Raw genomic sequence first — 19,087 nt, 5'->3', positions numbered from 1 at the left:
GGGAAAAACTATTCCAAGTAAGTGGACAGGAATAAAAAAAGCCAGGATTGCAGTACTAATGTCAGACAAAATAGATTTCAAAACAAGGGACTCAGAAGATGCCTTCGTAATACTTAAATGAAAATTCCATCAAGAAGACATAAATATTATAAATATACATGCACCAACATAGGACAGCACAAATATATGAGGAAAATCTTGGAGGACTTCAAGAAAGAAATTGACAGTAACACAATTATTGTAGGAGATTTTAACACCCCACTGTCAAAAATGGATAGATCTTCCAAACAAAATATCAACAAAGATATTGTGGCATTGAGCAATGTCTTAAATGAAATGGACTTAACTAGTATATATAAAACCTTTCATCCCCCAAAAGCAAAATACACATTCTTTTCAAATGCTCATTGAACATTTTCAGAGAGAGACCACATGATAGGACACAAAATGAGCCTCAATGTATTCAATAACATTTAAATCATATCAGGCATTTTCTCTGATGACAAGGGGCTGAACTAAAACCAACCTCAAGGAAAAAACTCAAAAACACTCAAAGACATGGAGATCGAATAGCATGCTATTAAACAGTGAGTGGGTCAAGAATAATATCAAGGAAGAAATCAAAAAGTTTCTGGAAACAAATGGGAATGAATTCACAACAATCCAAAATTTATGGGACACAGCAAAGGCAGTCCTGAGAGGGAAGTGTATAGCAATGCAAGTCTAGCTAAAAAAATGTAGAAACATTTCAAATAAGCAACCTAACCGTACACTTACAAGAACTTGAAGAACAAGAACAAAGATAGCCCTAGCAAGTAGAATGAAGGAAATAACCAATGTCAGAGAAGAATTAAGTGATATAGAGACTAAAAGAACAATTCTAAGGATCAATAAATCCAGGAGCTGGTTCTATGAAAAGATAAACAAAACTGACAAGCCTTTAAGCAGACTCACCAAGAAAAAAAAGAGAGAGGAGCCAAATAAACACAATCACAAATGAAAGAGGAGAGATTACAACTGATACCACAGAAATGCAAAGGATTGTAAGGGATAATTATGAAGAAATATATGCCAAGAAATTTGAAACCCTGGGTGTAATGGACAAATTTCTAAAAAAATATAATCTCCCAAAACTGAATGAAGAAAACGTAGAAAGTCTGAGCAGACCAATAACAGATGACAAAATTGAAGCAGTGATCAAAAAACTCCCAACACACAAAAGGCCTGGACCAGATGGTTTCATCGGAGAATTCTACAAAGCATTTAAGGAATAGCTATACCCTATCCTTCACACATGATTCCAAAAAATCCAAGACAGAAGACTCCCAACCTCTTTATATGAAACCAGTATCATCCTAAATCCAAAACAAGATAAAGGCATAACAAAGAAAGAAAGCCAAAGGCCAGTATTGCTGATGAGCACAGACACTGAAATCCTCAACAAAATATTGGCTAACCACATCCAGCAATATGTTAAAAAGATCATACACCATAATATAGTGGTATTCCTCCCTGGGATGCAAGGATGGTACAATATTCGCAAATCAATAAATGTAATACATCATATAAAAATAAAAAGAAGGACAAAATTCACATGAACAGAGGCAGAACAAACATTTGATAAGGTACAATATCCAGTTATGATAAAAATATTCAGCAAAGAGGGAGTAGAAGGAGCATTCCTCAACATAAAAAGGCCATATATGACATACCTACAGCCAACATCATACTCAACAGGCAAAAATTAAAATTTTCCCACTATGATCAGAAACAAGACATGGATGTCTGCTTTCACCTTCAGTATTCAACATAGCATTGGAAGTACTAGCCACAGCAATCATACATCAAAAAAAAAAAAATAAAAGGCATCCAAATTGGAGAGGAGGAAGCAAAACTGTCATTCTTTGCAGATGACATGATAGTGTACATGGAAAATCCTATAGACTCCACCAAAAAATTACTCGACCTAGTAAGTGAATTTGACAAAACAGTGGGATATAAAGTCAATATTCAGAAATCAAAGGCATTTTTTTAGACAAACAATGAAATATAAGAAACAGAAATCAGGAAAAAATGCCCTTTGATATAGTGACAAAAAACATAATGTACCTAGGAATAAATCTAACCAAGGATGTAAAAGACCTGTACTCAGAAACTACACAAAACTGAAGAAAGAAATTAGGGAAACCCAAACAAATGGAAGTATGTACCACGTTCATGGATTGGAAGCATTAACATCATCAAAATGGCCATACTGCCCAAAGCAATTTACAGATTTCATGAAATCACTATTAAAGTGCCAATGACATATTTCACAGATGTAGAACAAACATTTCTGAAATTAATATGGAACCATAAATGACCCTGAATAGCTGCAGCAAATTTGAGAAAGAAGAGTAAAGTAGGAGGGATCACAATACCTGACACTAAATTATACTACAAGGCCACTGTAATCAAAACAGCCTGGTACTGGCATAAAAACAGGCACATGGACCAATGGAACAGAACAGAGAGCCCATAAATAAACCCAAGTCTCTATGGTCAATTAATATTTGACAAAGGGGGGAAGAAGCATAATTGCAGTAAAAATAGCCTCTTCAACAAATGGTGTTGAAAGATCTGGACAGCTACATGCAAAATAAATAAATAAATAAATAAACTTGATCACCAACTTACACCATTCACAAAAAGAAGTTCAAGGTGGATAAAGACTTAAAATGAAGTTGTGACACCATAAAAGTCCTAGAGGAAAACATCAGCGGCAAAATCTCAGACATTCCACGCAGCAGTATTTTCATAGATATGTTCCCTAGAGCAAGGGACATAAAGGAAGGAATGAACAAATGGGACCTTACAAAACTTAAAAGCTGCTGTACGGCTCAAGAAAACAGCACTATAATGAAAAGAGAACCAACTGTATGTGGAAAACATATTTGCCAATGATACCTCGCACAAGGGTTTGATCTCCAAGATGCATAAAGAACTCACACAAGTCCACTCCAGGAAGACAAAAAAAAATAAAAATGGGCAAAAGACTTGAACAGACACTTCCCCAAGGAGGACATACAGAGGGCCCAGAGACATAGGAAAAGATGCTCAGCATCAATTGGTACTTCTTAATCCCTTAACCTTTTCCCCCCAGAACTACAGTCCCTCTTTTATCTGGCAACTATCAATCTGTTCTTTGTATCTGTGAGTCTGTTTTTGTTTTGTTTGTTCATTTATTTTGGTCTTTAGATTCCACCTGTGAGTGAAATCATATGGTATTTGATATTTATCTTTCTGAATGACTTATTTAACTTATAATACCCTCTGTGTCCATGCACGTTGTTGCACATCTAACCAGATTTTATTCTTTTTATGACTGAGTAGTATCCCTTTGTATATATGTACTATTTCTTTTTTATATACTTGTGTTCTGATGGGAACTTGGGTTCCTTCTATACTTTGGTTGTAAATAATGCTGCAGTGAACATAGAGTGGCACATATTCTTTCAAATTAATGCTTTGGGTTTCTTTAGAAATATATCCAAAAGTGAAATTGCTGAGTCATAAGGCAGTTCCATTTTTAATTTTTTTGACATAACACCATACTGCTTTCTCAAGTGGCTGCACCAATATGCATTCCTACCAACAGTGCAAAAAGGTTTCCCTTTCTCCACATCCTTGCCAGCACATGTTGTTTGTTGATTATAGCCATTCTGATAGGTGTGAGGAGATACTTCTTGTGGTTTTAATTTGCCTTTCTCTGATGATTAGTGACATTGAGAACCATTTCATATGTTTATTGGTCACATGTATGTCCTCTTTGAATGTCTATTCAGGTCCTTTGTCCATTTCTTAGTTGAATTGTTTGTTTTGTGGTGTCAAGTTGTATGTGTTCTTTATAAATTTTGGATATTAACCGCTTGTCAGATATATCATTGGCAAATATCTTCTCCCATTCAATAGGCTGTCTTTTCATTTTGTTGATGGTTTATTTTGCTGTGCAAAATATATTGGTTTTTTTGTAGTCCCTTTTGCCTATTTTTTTTGTTTACATAGTGCAAGGAAATGCATTAGAAAAAATATTACTGAGAGCAATGTCAGAGAGTTTGCTGCCTATGTTTTCTTCTAGGAGTTTTATGATTTCAGGTCTTACATTAAAGTCTTTAATCCATTTTGTGTTTATGTTTGTATATGGGGCAAAAGTGGTCTAGTTTCATTTTTTTTTGCATTTATCTGCCTATTTTTTCCAACACTATTTACTGAATATAACTTTCTTTATTCTATTTTATGTTTTTGCTTCCTTTGTCATATATTAATTGTCCATATATGTGCAGGTTTATTTCTGGGCTCTCCATTCTTTACCATTCAGCTATGTGTCTGTTTTTATTCCAATACCATGTTGTTTTGATACCATAGCTGTATAGTATAATTTGATATCAGGTAGTGTGATACTTCCAACTTTGTCCTTTTTTCTCAAGATTGATGAAGCTATTTTTATAGGGTTTTTCATGGTTCTATATAAATTTTTGGAGTATTTATTCTAGTTCTGTGAAATACACCACTGGTATTTTGATAGGAATTGCAGTGAATATGTAGATTGCTTTGAGTAATATGGACACTTAAATGATGTTAATTCTTTTTCATGAGCACAGTACATGTTTCCATTTATATGTATCTTCTTCATTGTCAATGTCTTATAATTTTTCCAAATACAGATCTTTTATCTCCTTGGTTAAATTTATTCCTACATATTTTTAAAGTATATTTTATTGATTATGCTATTACAGTTGCCTGCATTGTTTTTCCCCCTTTATCACCCTCCTCCCTGTCTATTTCTCCCTCTCTATTTTGTGCCTGCCTATTATGTTTCTTATTCCCTGTACCTTTTTCTCCCATTCTCCATGTCCCCCTCCCTACTGATAACCATCCATGTGATCTCCATTTCTGTGATTCTGTTTTTATTCTAGTTGTTTGCTTAGTTTTAGTTTTTGCTTTTTAGGCTCAGTTGTTGATAGTTATGAGTTTGTTGTCTTTTCACTGTTCACAGTTTTTGATCTCCTATTTCTTAGATAAGTCCTATTAATGTTTCATTTAATAAGGGCTTGGTGATGGTGAACTCCTTTAACTTGACTTTATCTGGGAAGCACTTTATCTGTCCTTCCACTCTAAATGATAACTTTGCTGGATAGAGTAATCTTGGGTGTAGGTTCTTTACTTTCATAACTTTGAATAATTCTATCCAGCCCTTTTTTGCCTGTAAAGTTTCTTTTGAGAAATTACCTGATACCCTTATGGGAACACCTTTGTAGGTAACTCTTTCCTTTCCTTTTGCTGCTTTTAAGACCCTCTCCTTTTCTTTTATCTTGGATAACTTAATGATGATGTGTCTTGATGTGATCCTCCTTGGGTCCAATTTCTTTCAGACTCTCTGGGCTTCCTGAATTTCCTGGAAGTCTATTTCCTTCACCAGATTGGGGAAGTTTTCCTTCATTATTTGTTCAAATAAGTTATCAATATCTTGCTCTTCCTCTTCTTCCCCCACTCTCATGATTATTGGAATGCTTAAAGTTGTCCCAGAGGCTCCTAAGCCTCTCCTCATATTTTTGCATTCTTTTTTCTTCATTTTGTCCTGGTTGGATACTTATTTCTTCCTTTTGTTTTAAATTATTGACATTAGTCCAGGTTTCCTTCCCTTCACTGTTGGTATCCTGTATATTTTGCTTTATTTCACTTTGTGTAGCTCTCATTTCTTCCTTTATTTTGCCACCAAGCTCAATCAATTCTGTGAGCATCCTGATTACCAGTGTTTTGAACTCTGCAGCAGACAGGTTGTTAATTTCCTAGTCACTTAGTTCTTTTTCTGGAGTTTTGATCTGTTCTTTCATTTAGGTCATATTTCTTTATCTTGCTGCACCTGTTACCTGGTAAGGGACAGAGCCTTAGGTATTCACCAGTGTGGGGCAACCCTTTTCGCTGTGTTGTGGCATTGTCATCTGAATCATTTTTTTTTTAACTCCTTGGTTGTTGGACTTCCATCCAAATGTTTTTTCTGTCAGTTCTGGTTGCTCTTTGTTTTTAAATTCAGTGTTATCTTTCTGTTTTGGTTATGCGAGGAAATGAAGCATTTCTGCTCATGCCATCATCTTGGCCAGAACACCCCTCCTAGGTAATTTTTTCAGTGCAATTGTAAATGGGAAATGGTATATTATTTTTGGAAGAAAAGAATGTAAATAGTTCTTCCACACTCATGTTTATTATTGCCTAGGCTTATAGGCAATAGAGTGTGTATTCTCCTGCCTGAACACTCTCCATATATTTCTATTCTATTCTATTATATTTATTTATTCATTTAAGATTTGTTTTGAATACCTTCTTGGCACTGGGGATACAGTGCCAAGGAAGGACAGTACAGAGAAATTTCTTTCCTTGTGTCACATGGAGCCCATAATATATTATGTGACAGTTTTGTGTTGTAGATTTGTCCTTTCACTAGACTAAGCTCCTCCAGTGATTACAACACAGGCTCTGAAGCAAGACTGACTTGGACCTAATCCCAGCCGGGTGGCCTTGGGAAAATTGCCAATATTCTCTGTGACTTATTTTTCTTACCTGCAAAATAGGGCTAGTAACTGTCCTTTCATTTCTGTATTAGCATGAAGATGAAATGAGTTAAGACATAGCTTTCTTCTAACAAATCCCTAATAGTGTGAACTCTTATTACTTTTCTCTGTACCTTAAACAGGACCAGCTTCATGGGTGCATGACCTCTGTAGTCACTAAGGGCCCTACATTTAGTAGGGTTTGATATTTGGTTTAATGCTCTGCTGTTGCTGTCCTGAAATTCTTAATTTTTTGAATATTTTCATTTTTGCATCAAGCTCTGCAATTATGTGTCTAGTCCTGATAAACACATTAAATAGCCATTAAAAAATCTTTTGAAAAAAAGTTTTTCAAAGAATAAATAAATGGATGAATTTAGCCAACCACAGTTGTCAGCTCAAGCATCTATTGTCCTACAGAGCCAGTCAGGTGGCAAGATTAATCTTTGATGTTGACTTATCCTGCCCCTATCCTGGGACCAAAAGTCTATGTTAGGACCTTAGAGTTCTTCTCATCCAACCCATTCATTTCTCAGGAAACTGGAATCTTGACAAGCTGCCAAGCAGAAGACACAGGATAATTCCCTATTCTTCAAATCAGTCTACATGCATCCACTGCCCCACATCCTCTTTTCCTGTTTAGCATCCTGGGACAAGGCATTCCTGTTTTCTTTCATCCCCATTTGGCAGGCAGGGAAATTGAGGCTCAGAAACAATAAGGTTCATTAAGGATACCCATGAAGCCAAGTAACTCTACCTGGACAAGTTTCTAGTTTTATAAAAAGTCTAACTACAGCCCCAGAATCTACACAAATCATTTTTAGAGTGGTCAGTCATATAGGATAATTGCATGCTTAATCTGAGATTGTGCCCCAAACTTAGCTGCAGCCCATCCTGTGACACTCTAGCCTGCTGAGACAAACAAGGATAAACTCACCTTCCCATTCCACACATGCCCTTGGTCAGTGGGTGCTGGGGCTCCTCATTTTTCAAAATTGTTGAGAGTCTGCAACATGCAGGCTCTGTGTAAAAGCTAGTGACATCACCCTAAGCAAAAGATAACATATCAATAGGCCTGCCCCTCTAAGAGGGGAAACAGATAAAAATCTAACTGAATAAACAAATAGTATATGGTATACCAAACATGCTAAGCACTATGGAAAAAAATTGGGTGGAAGAAATGAACATTTTAGAGTGGAGATTTCAATGAACTAGGATTGTTAGGGCAAGTCTCAATGAAAAGGAGGCAATAAATAAGACCTGAAGAAGGTGAAGAAGCAGGTTAATGTGGCTTCTAGAGAGAGAGCATTCCAGGCACAGGGAATAGCCAGTGGAAAATCCTTGAGGCATTATCTGTGCTTCACAATGTAGGGAAATCTCTGAATGGATTGGGAGCGTTGTCAAATCCCATACCCCGCCCCCCATCCCCAGCCCCAGTTTCCATCCCTGTTTAGTTGCCTGCAGACAAATCCAATCATAGGCTTTTGAACAATTATTTATTGAGCCTCTACCAATGGCATTGCTTAATGTAGCATCATAATGGGGTGTTTTTTGTTATTGTTGTTGTTGTTGTTTTTTAATTTGGGGTAGTCACATTTAAACAACAAAGTTCACAACAAAATTTCAGTATCTAACTTGGTTTAAGATTTGGGACTAGCACTCACTGGGCCCACAGGACTCTGAGTAATAATCTGTCCCTTTAGGGGCCACAGCCTCCCTGTTCCCCACAGACCCAGCCAGGCCCAACAGATCTGTCCTATGCAGACTGTCTGTCCTGTATGCCTTGGAGTTTGCCCCAAGGCATGCCTGCCTAAGGGAACCCCGAATAATATAGGACACATACCCTTTGCTCTGCATGAGGGACAGGCATCCCTTCTAACTTTGGAGACCTGGAAGAGCCTTGAAGAAGTGCAGCCAGCACTTTCTTCCAAGAAATGGATGTTATATGGGGCTGGGCTTGTCAATGAGCAGAGAGGGTCTTAGGCTTTCTCTGAGCCCATCACATGTTTCTGCATTGGCAGTTGCTACAGGCCCTTGTGGAAATGTCTCTCCTTTCTCTATATTTCTGCAGAAGCTTTAACTCACACACACACACACACACACACACACACACACACACACACACACCATCTAGGGCCCCAGACAGACTTGTTTCTCTTCTCAGTTCTGTTGTGGCCCCCAGAAGAGCTGCATGGGGAACCCTCCATCTGCCTACCCTACCCATTACCCTCAATTCTCCAAGATAGCATCGATCCCACCTCCTTTCCCTCTCTTATACTTCCCACAGCCTTGAAACACTAAACCCTCCCCCAAATGACACTTATGTGGGTTTCTGTATATGTTGGGAGTTGTGTGACTGTGGCCCTTGTGCCTGGTGATGAGAATGCCCTGAGTGTGGAATGAGAGGGCCTCCGCATGCCCATGTGAATGTGTGAGTGAGCCTTCATGACTGGATATTGTGTGTCTTTGTGTGTGTGTCTGAGTGGCTTGCAACATCCTTATTCCTGACAAAAGGAATTCCTGTAGCAGGCTTCTCCTAGCCAACCTTCATCCCTTCAAAAGTACTCCAACTCAGGAGCAAGTCCCCTTTGGTCTCCACCAGAGTTAACACACACACTCAGACACGTGCACACTCCCTTCCAAGCTCAGCTTATCTGGTCCTGGAGAGCTGAAATTTCCCTGCACACCCTACTTGCTCAACAGCCCTTCCTTCCTCCGCGTGCCTTGGGTGGAGAATCCTCCATTGAGAGGGACTGGAAGAAAGGTGGCTGGGAGGAGAAGGCAAACTGAGGACACGCTGGAGGAGTAGGAGCCTCTGTGGGAGAAGAGGGTCCCACCCACACCACGCCCCTTCCACAGGGTGTAGACATGGGGGTAGCCATTCCAGGTTCCCACCCCTGTCTTCTTCTGGGGTTCCCAGGTCGAACTCCCCTCCTGAAACTGGAGCCCAGAGGAGGTAGCTGTGATCCCTCCTCCAGTGCATCTCAGCCCTATCCATACACTACTGCTTGACCCATCCCTAGTCTAGGCAGTTGCTGATTGGTTGTAGGGGTGGTGTCTTTGTACTCCCACCCACCCCCTCCTCCTGCTTCCAGGCAGGAGCTGAGCTGTCAGAGGTGGGAGACACAGACACAGGTTCTGAGAGCCCCTGCCAAGTCCATGCAGATGGTGGGAGGGCTGAGCCGGGACTCCATGCAGTCAGGTGTGGAAGAAGCAGAGGAGACCAAGGCCTAGGGGTAGCTGCAAGCACACCCTGCAGGGAGAGAGGCACTGCTGCTCTAGCTGCTGCCTCGGTCACTGCCTCCAGCGATCCAGCGTGCAGAGCAGGACCTGCAGGCCTGGAGCAGAGAGAGGGAATGAGGGGTACGTTTATGAAGCACACGCGTGCCCACTTTGCGGCCAACAGCTCATTGCCCTGGTCCCCCAGCTTGACCTGCAGCTTGGGCTTCGTGCCTGTGGTCTACTACAGCCTCCTGCTGTGCCTTGGTTTACCAGGTGAGGGGGTGCCGGGGAGGTGGAGGGAAGCCGGAAGCCCTAAGTGTGGGGTACCCTTACCCAGGATCCACCTTTTCCGTGTGATCCTTGCTGTCCCATCTGAAAAAGTTTAAGCCTATAGAGCAACCGCAGACATTTCCAGACTGTGGGGAAAAGAAGTTGCTGTAACCTGGTGGGACGCGAGCTTGTGTGTGTGTGTGTGTGTGTGTGTGTGTGTGTGTGTGTGTGTGTTTCACGTGTGTGCAGCAGGCAATGGACAGCATGTGGTTATGGGTTGAAAGGTGCTGGTGAGTATCTACGTGCATGTCTGAAGGAATCCTTGTCTGCAAGGGGGGTCCAGTGAGAATTGCGTGTGCGATTTAACTGCACATCCAGACAGGTGGCTTTGCGGGGGGTTTCAATTCTCCCATCCTCCCCACGTTCACCCCAATACCTCTGCCCTGCCAGGTGTTCCTGCCTAACTTGGGGCCAAGCCTCAGACCCTGATCCTGGGAGGTCTCTTGGGAAGGGTAGGCATTAGGATGGAGGGAGGACTGATTCTGCTGCCCTCTTAAGCAGGTACCCTCTCCAGGCCAGCTAAGAAGATTCACAAGCGGCTCTAGGACCATGTTCTGGCCAGAGCAAGGATGCAGACACAGAGGTGGCCTGCCAAGGCCGCCACCTCAGGGGGTCACAGTTTCCTTAAGGATAAGCTTTGTCCTTGGCTTTGCCATCTGGTCCACCAACTCTGGGCAGGTGTCTGCTGCTGCGGATGTCCCACATCTTAACATCTTCTCCAAAGTGTGTCTGAGATTTGTGCTGAATTCCTGAAGACAGCTAGTGGGGAGACAGGGGGTGCTTGCCTGTGAGAGAGGAGGCATTTCCTGGGTTTCATGGGTCTCTAGCTTGAGACAGTCCCTTCTTCCAGATAGTGCCTGAGAGACAGCCTGTGTGGCAGAAAGATTACTAATGAGCACTTGCAGGCAGATGGGAGAGACCAACAGAAAGGAACAGAAAGAAAAAAAATGCAATATACAGACTAGAATTGTGGCATTATCACCCCAACATCTTCAGTACCCCAGGATCCTGGGAACTTGAGAACTGTATTTTTGAGAACCTGTCTGATATTTCCATTCCAAAACATTCACCTTGTTAGTCAGGGCCCCTGATGAGGTAGTTTAAATAAATCCCCCTTCCAAATTAGGCAAGGACCAGAAACCATAAATTTACTAATGTTGCCCTGCCCCAGCAACCCCTGTCCCTGCCCATAATGAGTGATGAGGCTTTTATTATCAACTAATCACTCTGGCTGCCCTGGGAAAGAGACCCAGCCTTTGATTCACCCTGCTGAGGCAACTGCACTGGGGGCAGCTACATGTGTCCTTGTCTTATAATTACCTCGAGCTGGAATTGATTTCAGGCCAGTTTGCATCCCCCTACCCCCACCCCATCTGCCCTCCTGAGCACCTCCTAGAGCTCTCCTTTGGGGAGTGAGTTTTTCAGAAGATTGGTTAATGGCGATACTCACTGAACTGGAAAAGTGAAAAGCTTACTCTCCCCTGCAGCCCTCACACCAGAATGTATCTACCCTATCCCTTAACCCTTCATCTTCTCTGCTGACTGAAGAAGCTACTCTCTGAAGCTTTTCTTCTGAAAAGCCATTAAGGGAAATTGACATAAAAACATGGGAAGGATGACCCAAAGCAGTGGCATGAGGATTGGGAGAATGAGGGAAAGCTCAGACCTTTGAACACCTCAAGGTGAAAGTCAAAGCACCTCACATCTTCATAGCCTAGATCCTATGACAGCTAGGGCCTTCTCAGCCCACAGCATTGGCACTTACTTATTCCAGGCATGATGCTAGGCATGGGCTCATCAAGGTTGAGGGGGGATTTATTTAAACTACTCTAGAGCAGCAAAGGATGCAGGACCCAGAATTCTGGAGAAGGACTGGAAATGCTCCTGTATGAAGGCCCTGGGCTGAGAGTGGTTGGTTTTGTTAACTGATTGCAAGGTGATTCAAAGGTGAAATCCTTAAGTCATTCTCTTAATATCATAAGGGCAGGCAAAGTCTGCCCTTGTAACTAAGAGTGCAGACTGCAGAATGAAGCAGAACTGGGTGTTAATTTGTGGGCCTTTTGTATCTCTGTGTTTTCATTTCCACATCTGGAAAAGGGTTTTATGAGAGTAGTGAGAAGTAACAATGTTGATTGAGGTTATGGCACAAGTTAAGCACTGGGCTCAGTGCTTGATACCCACACATTGCTTGCTGCTGTGCTGTTGCAGTTTTGGTGATCAGGAAGCTGATTTTGTTGTAAGGATGAGGGGGTGCTCAGGCCTGCCAGTGAGCCAGAGAAGAGACTTGGAAGTGTACAGAGAAAGGTCCTTAGCTTAACACCTACTTTTCATGTTGAGCTCACTATAGTCTTCCCCTCCCTTCCCAACCCCAGCCACCAGAAATTAGCAAACTGTCATCACCCTGCCACAGACTAGAAGGTCCAGCTATGCTGGGTGTGAAGTAACAGACCACAGAGCTTAACAGTGTTGTTGAAAATTGAGATGTTAACTGAATCACTCTTCCTGGCAGTGGATTCACCCCAATTCTAAATTCTTACTATGGTGGTTGGAGATGTGGATGGGAACTGAGGGAGGGATGGGGAGTGGCTGAGTGACCATGAGAAAGTGTCAATGTTTCTAACCACTTTCAATCTCTTGATTGAGAGCAGGAGCTTAGGACAGGTCATGTGGTCCAACCCCCTGCCTCTAGGAATTTCCCCAGACAGATGAATTTAACTGGTTTGATGTGGGATGCAGGCAGCTCTGATGTTGAAGTATGGACAGAGCTCTGCCACTTAAAAATTTCTAACTTTGCCCTTGCCGGTGTGGCTCAGTGGATTGAGTGCTGGCCTGAGAACCAAAGGATTGCTGTTTCAATTCCCAGTCAGGGCACAGGCCTAGGTTGCGGGCCAAGTCCCCAGTAGGGGATGTGCATGAGGCAACCACACATTGATGTTTCTCTCTCACTATTTATCCTTCCCTTCCCCTCTTTCTAAAATTAAATAAATGAAATCTTAAAAAAATTCTAACTTCTCTGTACCCCAGTTTTCTCCCCTTGTTAAATCAAGGAACAGTAGTACCTACTACCCAAAGTGTAGTGTATATTAAATAAGATTATCTATGTAATCCATTGCATGACAATGCCTTCATTACTGCTGGGAATTTCTTTGAACTAACGTCAGTCCTTAATGTTGTGTGCTCAGTTCTGGGAATTGCTGGTTCAGCTGTTCCTTAAACCCAACCTCTTTCCTCCCTCTTTTGAAGTAAGCAAGATGTTTCTAAGTTTTTGAAACACATACAGTAAAGCCAGCAGAGCTAACAAGGTAGAGTTGGGGACTCTGATTGGGCCAGCTGGGATAAGACAGTGCAAAGCAAGAGGCAGTGCAGGAGGAGCCTAAATGCCTAATTGCCTGGGGGAAGAGTGTGGAAGGGAGGACATTTGAGCCCATCTATAGGGAAGGAGCAACACAAAATCAAACTGATTCAAAAGACAGTCTTTAAATTTTACCTTCTAAATGGCACCACAGGTGCTAAGGGAGACAAGGTGAAGAAGATGACAGCCTGAAACCATATGCCACCAAGCAGATGGGAGTGTTTCCAAACTGCTAAGTAAGGGTAATAATGCCTGCCTGTGAGGGCTGGTGCAAGATGAAAGGAAGTGACTGGTTTATGGCCTGACAGGACACTGTTGCTGTCAACCAAAAGCGGGAAAATAGTGACCGGTAAGCTAGTCTGAGCTCTCCAGATGTACTCTTTTCTGCCTTTACAGGCATCTTGAGATACAGTAGTGGACAGGTTAAGAGTACAAAGCCTGGAGCTGGACCTCTGGGGTTTGAGTCCTGACTTTGCTGCTTATAAGTTGTGTGACCTTAGGCAAGTGACTACATGGTGCCTTAATTTCCTCATCTGTAAAGTGCAGATACATATAATACATACTTCATGGGGTTACTGAGAGGATTCAATGGGTTAAGTATTTAAGATGTCTGGCACATGGTAAGTACTATAAAAGTTATTTTTTATAATTTAAAATTAAGAAAATCAACCCTTGCTGGTATGGCATAGTTGGTTGGTCATTGTTCCATAAACCAAAAGGTCCTAGGTTCTATTCCAAGTTAGGAGACATGCTAGGTTTCTGGATGGGTCTCCCATCAGGGCAAGTGAGAGAGGCAACCAATTGATATTCCTCTCTCACGTTGATGTTTCCCTCTCTCTCTCTCTCTCATCTTCCCACCCCTTCCCCTCTCCCTAAAGTTAATAAACATGTCCTCAGGTTAGGATTTATAAAAAATTAGGAAAATCAGGAAAAATCACTTGTTTTATAACACCACTTACCCTAATATCAAATCCAGACAGAGATATTACAAAAATCTCTGATTATCTCTCTGATAACCCTCTTGAACATAGACGTAGAAATCCTCAACAGTGTATTAGCACATCTAATCCAGGAATATATAAGAAGGATAATATATCAAGATGAAGCTGGGTTTATCCCAGGAATGCAAAACTGCTTCAAAATTGAAAAATCATTCAATGTGATTCACCGTATTAACAAACTAAAAAAAGAAATCCATATGATCATCTCAATAGATGTAGAAAAGTATTTGATAAAATTCAACATCCATTTATGATAAAAACTTATCAAACTAGGAAAAACAATAGAACTTCTTTAAGGTGATAAAGGGCATCTATAAATAACATACAGCTAGCATCACATTAAATGCTGAACAATAGAATGCTTTCTCCCTAAGACTGAGAAAAAGTTGTGGATGTCTGTTCTCACCACTCCTGTTCAACATTGTACTGCAAGTCCTAGTCAGTGTAATAAGGCAAGAAAAAGAAATAAAAGGTATAATGGAAAGGAAGAAATTGTTTCTATTCACAGAAGATGTAATTGTCTTCATAGAAAATCACAAAGATTCCATTAAGTAGAATAAATCAGTTTGGCATGGGTTCATACTGTTAATATGCACAGTTGCACCCTACTGTATTTCTATATGTTAGCAATAAGCAATTTGAAATTTAAAAATGGGATTCTTAAGAAAAACATTTCCAAATTCCCTTAAAAAATACCTGAACTGACAACATTAGGCTCATATTTCCAGATTATAGTAATTGGCTAGAGGTGAGGAATAGGCTGCTTTTCCTATGCAGCTGTGTGTGTGTTCACTGTATAGCTAGTAACATTCATATTATTAAAAAATCTAAAGATGTAAATAAGACCACATTGTAATTTTAACTCTCCCACTTTTTTTCTCTGCAAAATGAGCACATTATGTACACTGTCCTACATCTTGCTGTACTTCACCTCATATATTATCATCAGTAGCAATATCTATTAAGCTTTTTCATTTTTTAATGAAGTTGCATAGCATTCCATTGTGTATTTGTACCTTAATTTATTTAATAACTGCCCCTTTCGAAAGCACACATGCAATCCAATTTGAAACAGTCTCTACATGGTGCACTTCATTCTCCTTTGTAACTTGCCTGGCCTATCTATGCACATTTAGCCTTAAGACCTCTGTTATAACAGGTGGAAAAAAGAGCACTGCATGATGAGCCCTAGATTCCAGTCTTGGCTTTGGTAATAACTCACTTGGTGACCTTGAACAAGTCATTCTTGGTGGTCTGTCAAAGGCCCAGGAGAACCAGACTGTGCTGTGTATCACAGTTGAAGACATGGTCTGTAAATTAGACACAATCACAGATCAATAAAGTAGCTATACTAGAAGCTGTCTGGGCTGACCTTGAGCGGGAGTGCAGAATACCAGCTTTGTAATTCCTTGCCCCTGAACTTTCTATATTGATCCCCTGTGTCAGTTCTGGTCTGTGAAATTGAGTGTAAAATGTGTTGTTCTACAAGCTGAACAAACATGGATTTGAGTCCTATATCATAACCCTTTTTTGCTGTGTAATCTCAGATATGATACTCCATCTCTCTGAGTCCCAGTTTTCATCTGCAAGAAAGTGTGCAGTTAAGTTCAGCAGTTAAGCAAGTGGTCTCTGATATCAGATTGCCTGGGTTTAAATACTGGCTCCTCTGCTTGCTGGGCTGTGAACTTGGGCAAATTTCTCAACCTCTCTGAGCCTCAGCCTCCTCATCATTGAGATGGGATGATAATAATATCTATCTCACAGGGGTTTTTTTTTGAGGATTAAATTAAATGATACAACTGTTTATTAGCACTCTTGGCATGTGTTTGTTCTCCTATAGAGTAAGAGTTCAAAAATGATATTTACCTTCTGTTCCTTACATTGTTGCTGTAGTGATTCAAAATAAAACATGCAAAGGTTGAGACTATAGTCCCATGCTATGCTATAGTCCCATGCAGATTGTAGAAGCTCAACAAATAGTAGCTGGCATTGTTTTTACTGTCTAATGTGTCAGCGTGTTCAAGCCTTGTAAATCCTCTGGGGCTCTGTATTGCTTTATTCCAGAAGTCTTTTCCATAAATGCAGAATTCCACTCTGAGGGCACACACCAGAAATGAAACTCTGTGCTCTGGAAAATGAGGAAAGAATGATCTGATAGATTAGGCAATCAAGTCCATTACAACCCTAGAGAATTTGTTGCCCTAAGAGAAACCTGAAGATATGATATCAGTCCAAAACATGAAATGGTATTCTGCTAAAGCTGATAGAGATTCACAAGCCCATCGGCCAGTCAGGAGCAGAAAAGAAAACAGGGATGTGAACACATATTCTGTGACTGAACCTCCCTATGAATTTGAAATATGTGGGTGATGTTCATAAGGACAGCCAGCCCTGCACAGAACACAAGAAATGCTGAAGGTGGGAGAGGGTAAGCGTCTTGAATTCAGGAGACAGTCTGTTAGTATGAATGAACAAAGTGGCCCAATTTTAAGGAATGCTTCCGCTGTCCAAAATATCATGCTTCTCTTCTGTTTTTTCTGAAAATGTGTGGCTCTTTTTGCTCTTTCTTAGTTTCCCTTAGTGTTAGAGACATATGTACTTTCTTCTTAATAATTGCCAGCACTTATCTATCTCTTACTACATCCCAGGGAGTCTTCAAAGCACTTTATTTAACTCATTTAACTCTCATGACAACCCTTTGGGCCACATATAATTATTATGATGAAAACATAATAATTTCTCAGATGAAAACATTGAGACATTTACCAAAAGTCATATAGCTAAAAAAAAAAAAGATACAGCAACATTCACTACTGTTGTCCACCTATATTGTAAGAAACTGGCAGCAAAGACATAAGCAATGACAGTTGACAACTAACACTCAGGCTAGGGGTCAAGAAGTGGGAGTGACAGACAGTACAGAGGAGTGGGGACTAAGGGTGTTAGAAAGTGCCACCACCACTTGGCCTTCTAGCCAATGGTCCCGTGTTGCCAAATTGTTCAAAAGAATTTAGAAATCCAGATTTTGATATGAAATGTTCCAATGTTTTGATGTTGGCAACTGATTTAATTTAAAAAAAAAAACATGCAAGCAAGCACTGTATGAGCCAAATTAAACATGTCCACAGGCTTGATGTGGCTCGCCAGGCTGACATTTGACAAACTCCAGAATGGGCAGAGCTTCAGGAAGCACCAAGAAACACTGAATGGGTCACAATGGGAGTAGAATAAAAACAAGAAACGAGAGGGAGGAGCAAAGAATAATAGAGATGGAGCCTCAAAGAAATACATGGCTGCATAGGAGGATGCATGCCAACTCAGGAAATCAGGGATCTGGCATAAACTGGAAGGAAAGCTCCAAGAAATATCACAGATTGCATGTAGACATGTCTTAGAACACCTACCCACCCACCTTTTTTTTTTCTAATAAGAAGAGCCCTTCGAAGCTGACAGCATGATAGATCAAAGTGTGGACTTAGTGGTCCCCAGACCTAGATTTAAATTCCAGTCTTGTGGCTTCCTATTAGTGGGGCTCTGGCAAGCTGCTTGAACCACATTGACCTGCAGTGATCCTCTCTTCAAAATGGGTATCACAGTGCCTTCCTCACATTGTTTATGCTGTAGACAAAATGGGACAATCTGTGGCCAGTACAGGGCCCAGTCCCTGCCACTCCATGGCTACTGCTTTTTGATGAGTCTAAACACCCCCTATTTTACAAAATGAAACTGGCCTTACCCAAAGTCACAGAGTTAGGAATGCAGAGTCTGATTCAGAACTTAGCTTTTCCAACTCTTGCTTAATTTCCTTTTCACAAATTCACACTGTTCATGGTCTCTTAAGAGGAATCAAATGATAGGGGAAAAGAGAAATAAGCTGTGGAATTTTAGAGCTCTGTGAGCATCTAGATGCTGGGGTTTTTGTTGTTACTGGTTTGTTGTTGGACTATTTTAGGTGGTACAAGGCTGCAGGACTAATTTCCATTCAGTTTTGTTTTAAGATTTTATTTATTTATTTATTTATTCATTTATTTATTCATTTATTTATTTATTTATTTTTAGAGAGGGGGGAAAGGAAGGAGAAAGAGAGGGAAACAACGAGTGGTTATGTCTCATGCACCCCCTGCTGGAGACCTGGCCAGCAACCCAGGCATGTGGCCTAGACTGGGAATCCAACTGGCAACCCTTTGTTTTGCAGACCAGCATTCCATACACTAAGCTACATCAACCTGGGAAAGTTTTTTTAATCCTCCTGATTCCATCAAAGAGAAAGTCTCCCCTTGGTGCTAGTATGTGTTTAACACCTTTTCACATGTGCTAAATCTTCCTTTTTAATAGACACAGAGCAGGCCTAGGGCTGGCACCTTGGCAGGTAGCAGTATCTAGCTAGAATTAGTGTCACAGTATATTGTCACTGTATTTATTTTTAAGGCTACTTTCTGTTTATAACAGGGAGGTAGGTTGTTAGACATCCATGCTGTACACTATAGTGACCATGAGCCACATGTGGCTATGAACCCTTTGATATTTAACTAGTGCAAGGGTGGAACTAAGTCTCATTTCATTTAATTTTAATCAGCTTATAATTAAAATTTGAT

Source organism: Phyllostomus hastatus, unplaced genomic scaffold (assembly GCF_019186645.2).
Source record: "Phyllostomus hastatus isolate PE091 unplaced genomic scaffold, TTU_PhHast_1.1 phas_contig_64, whole genome shotgun sequence".
NCBI lineage: Eukaryota > Metazoa > Chordata > Mammalia > Chiroptera > Phyllostomidae > Phyllostomus > Phyllostomus hastatus.
Note: the sequence above shows the minus strand (reverse complement) of the source record.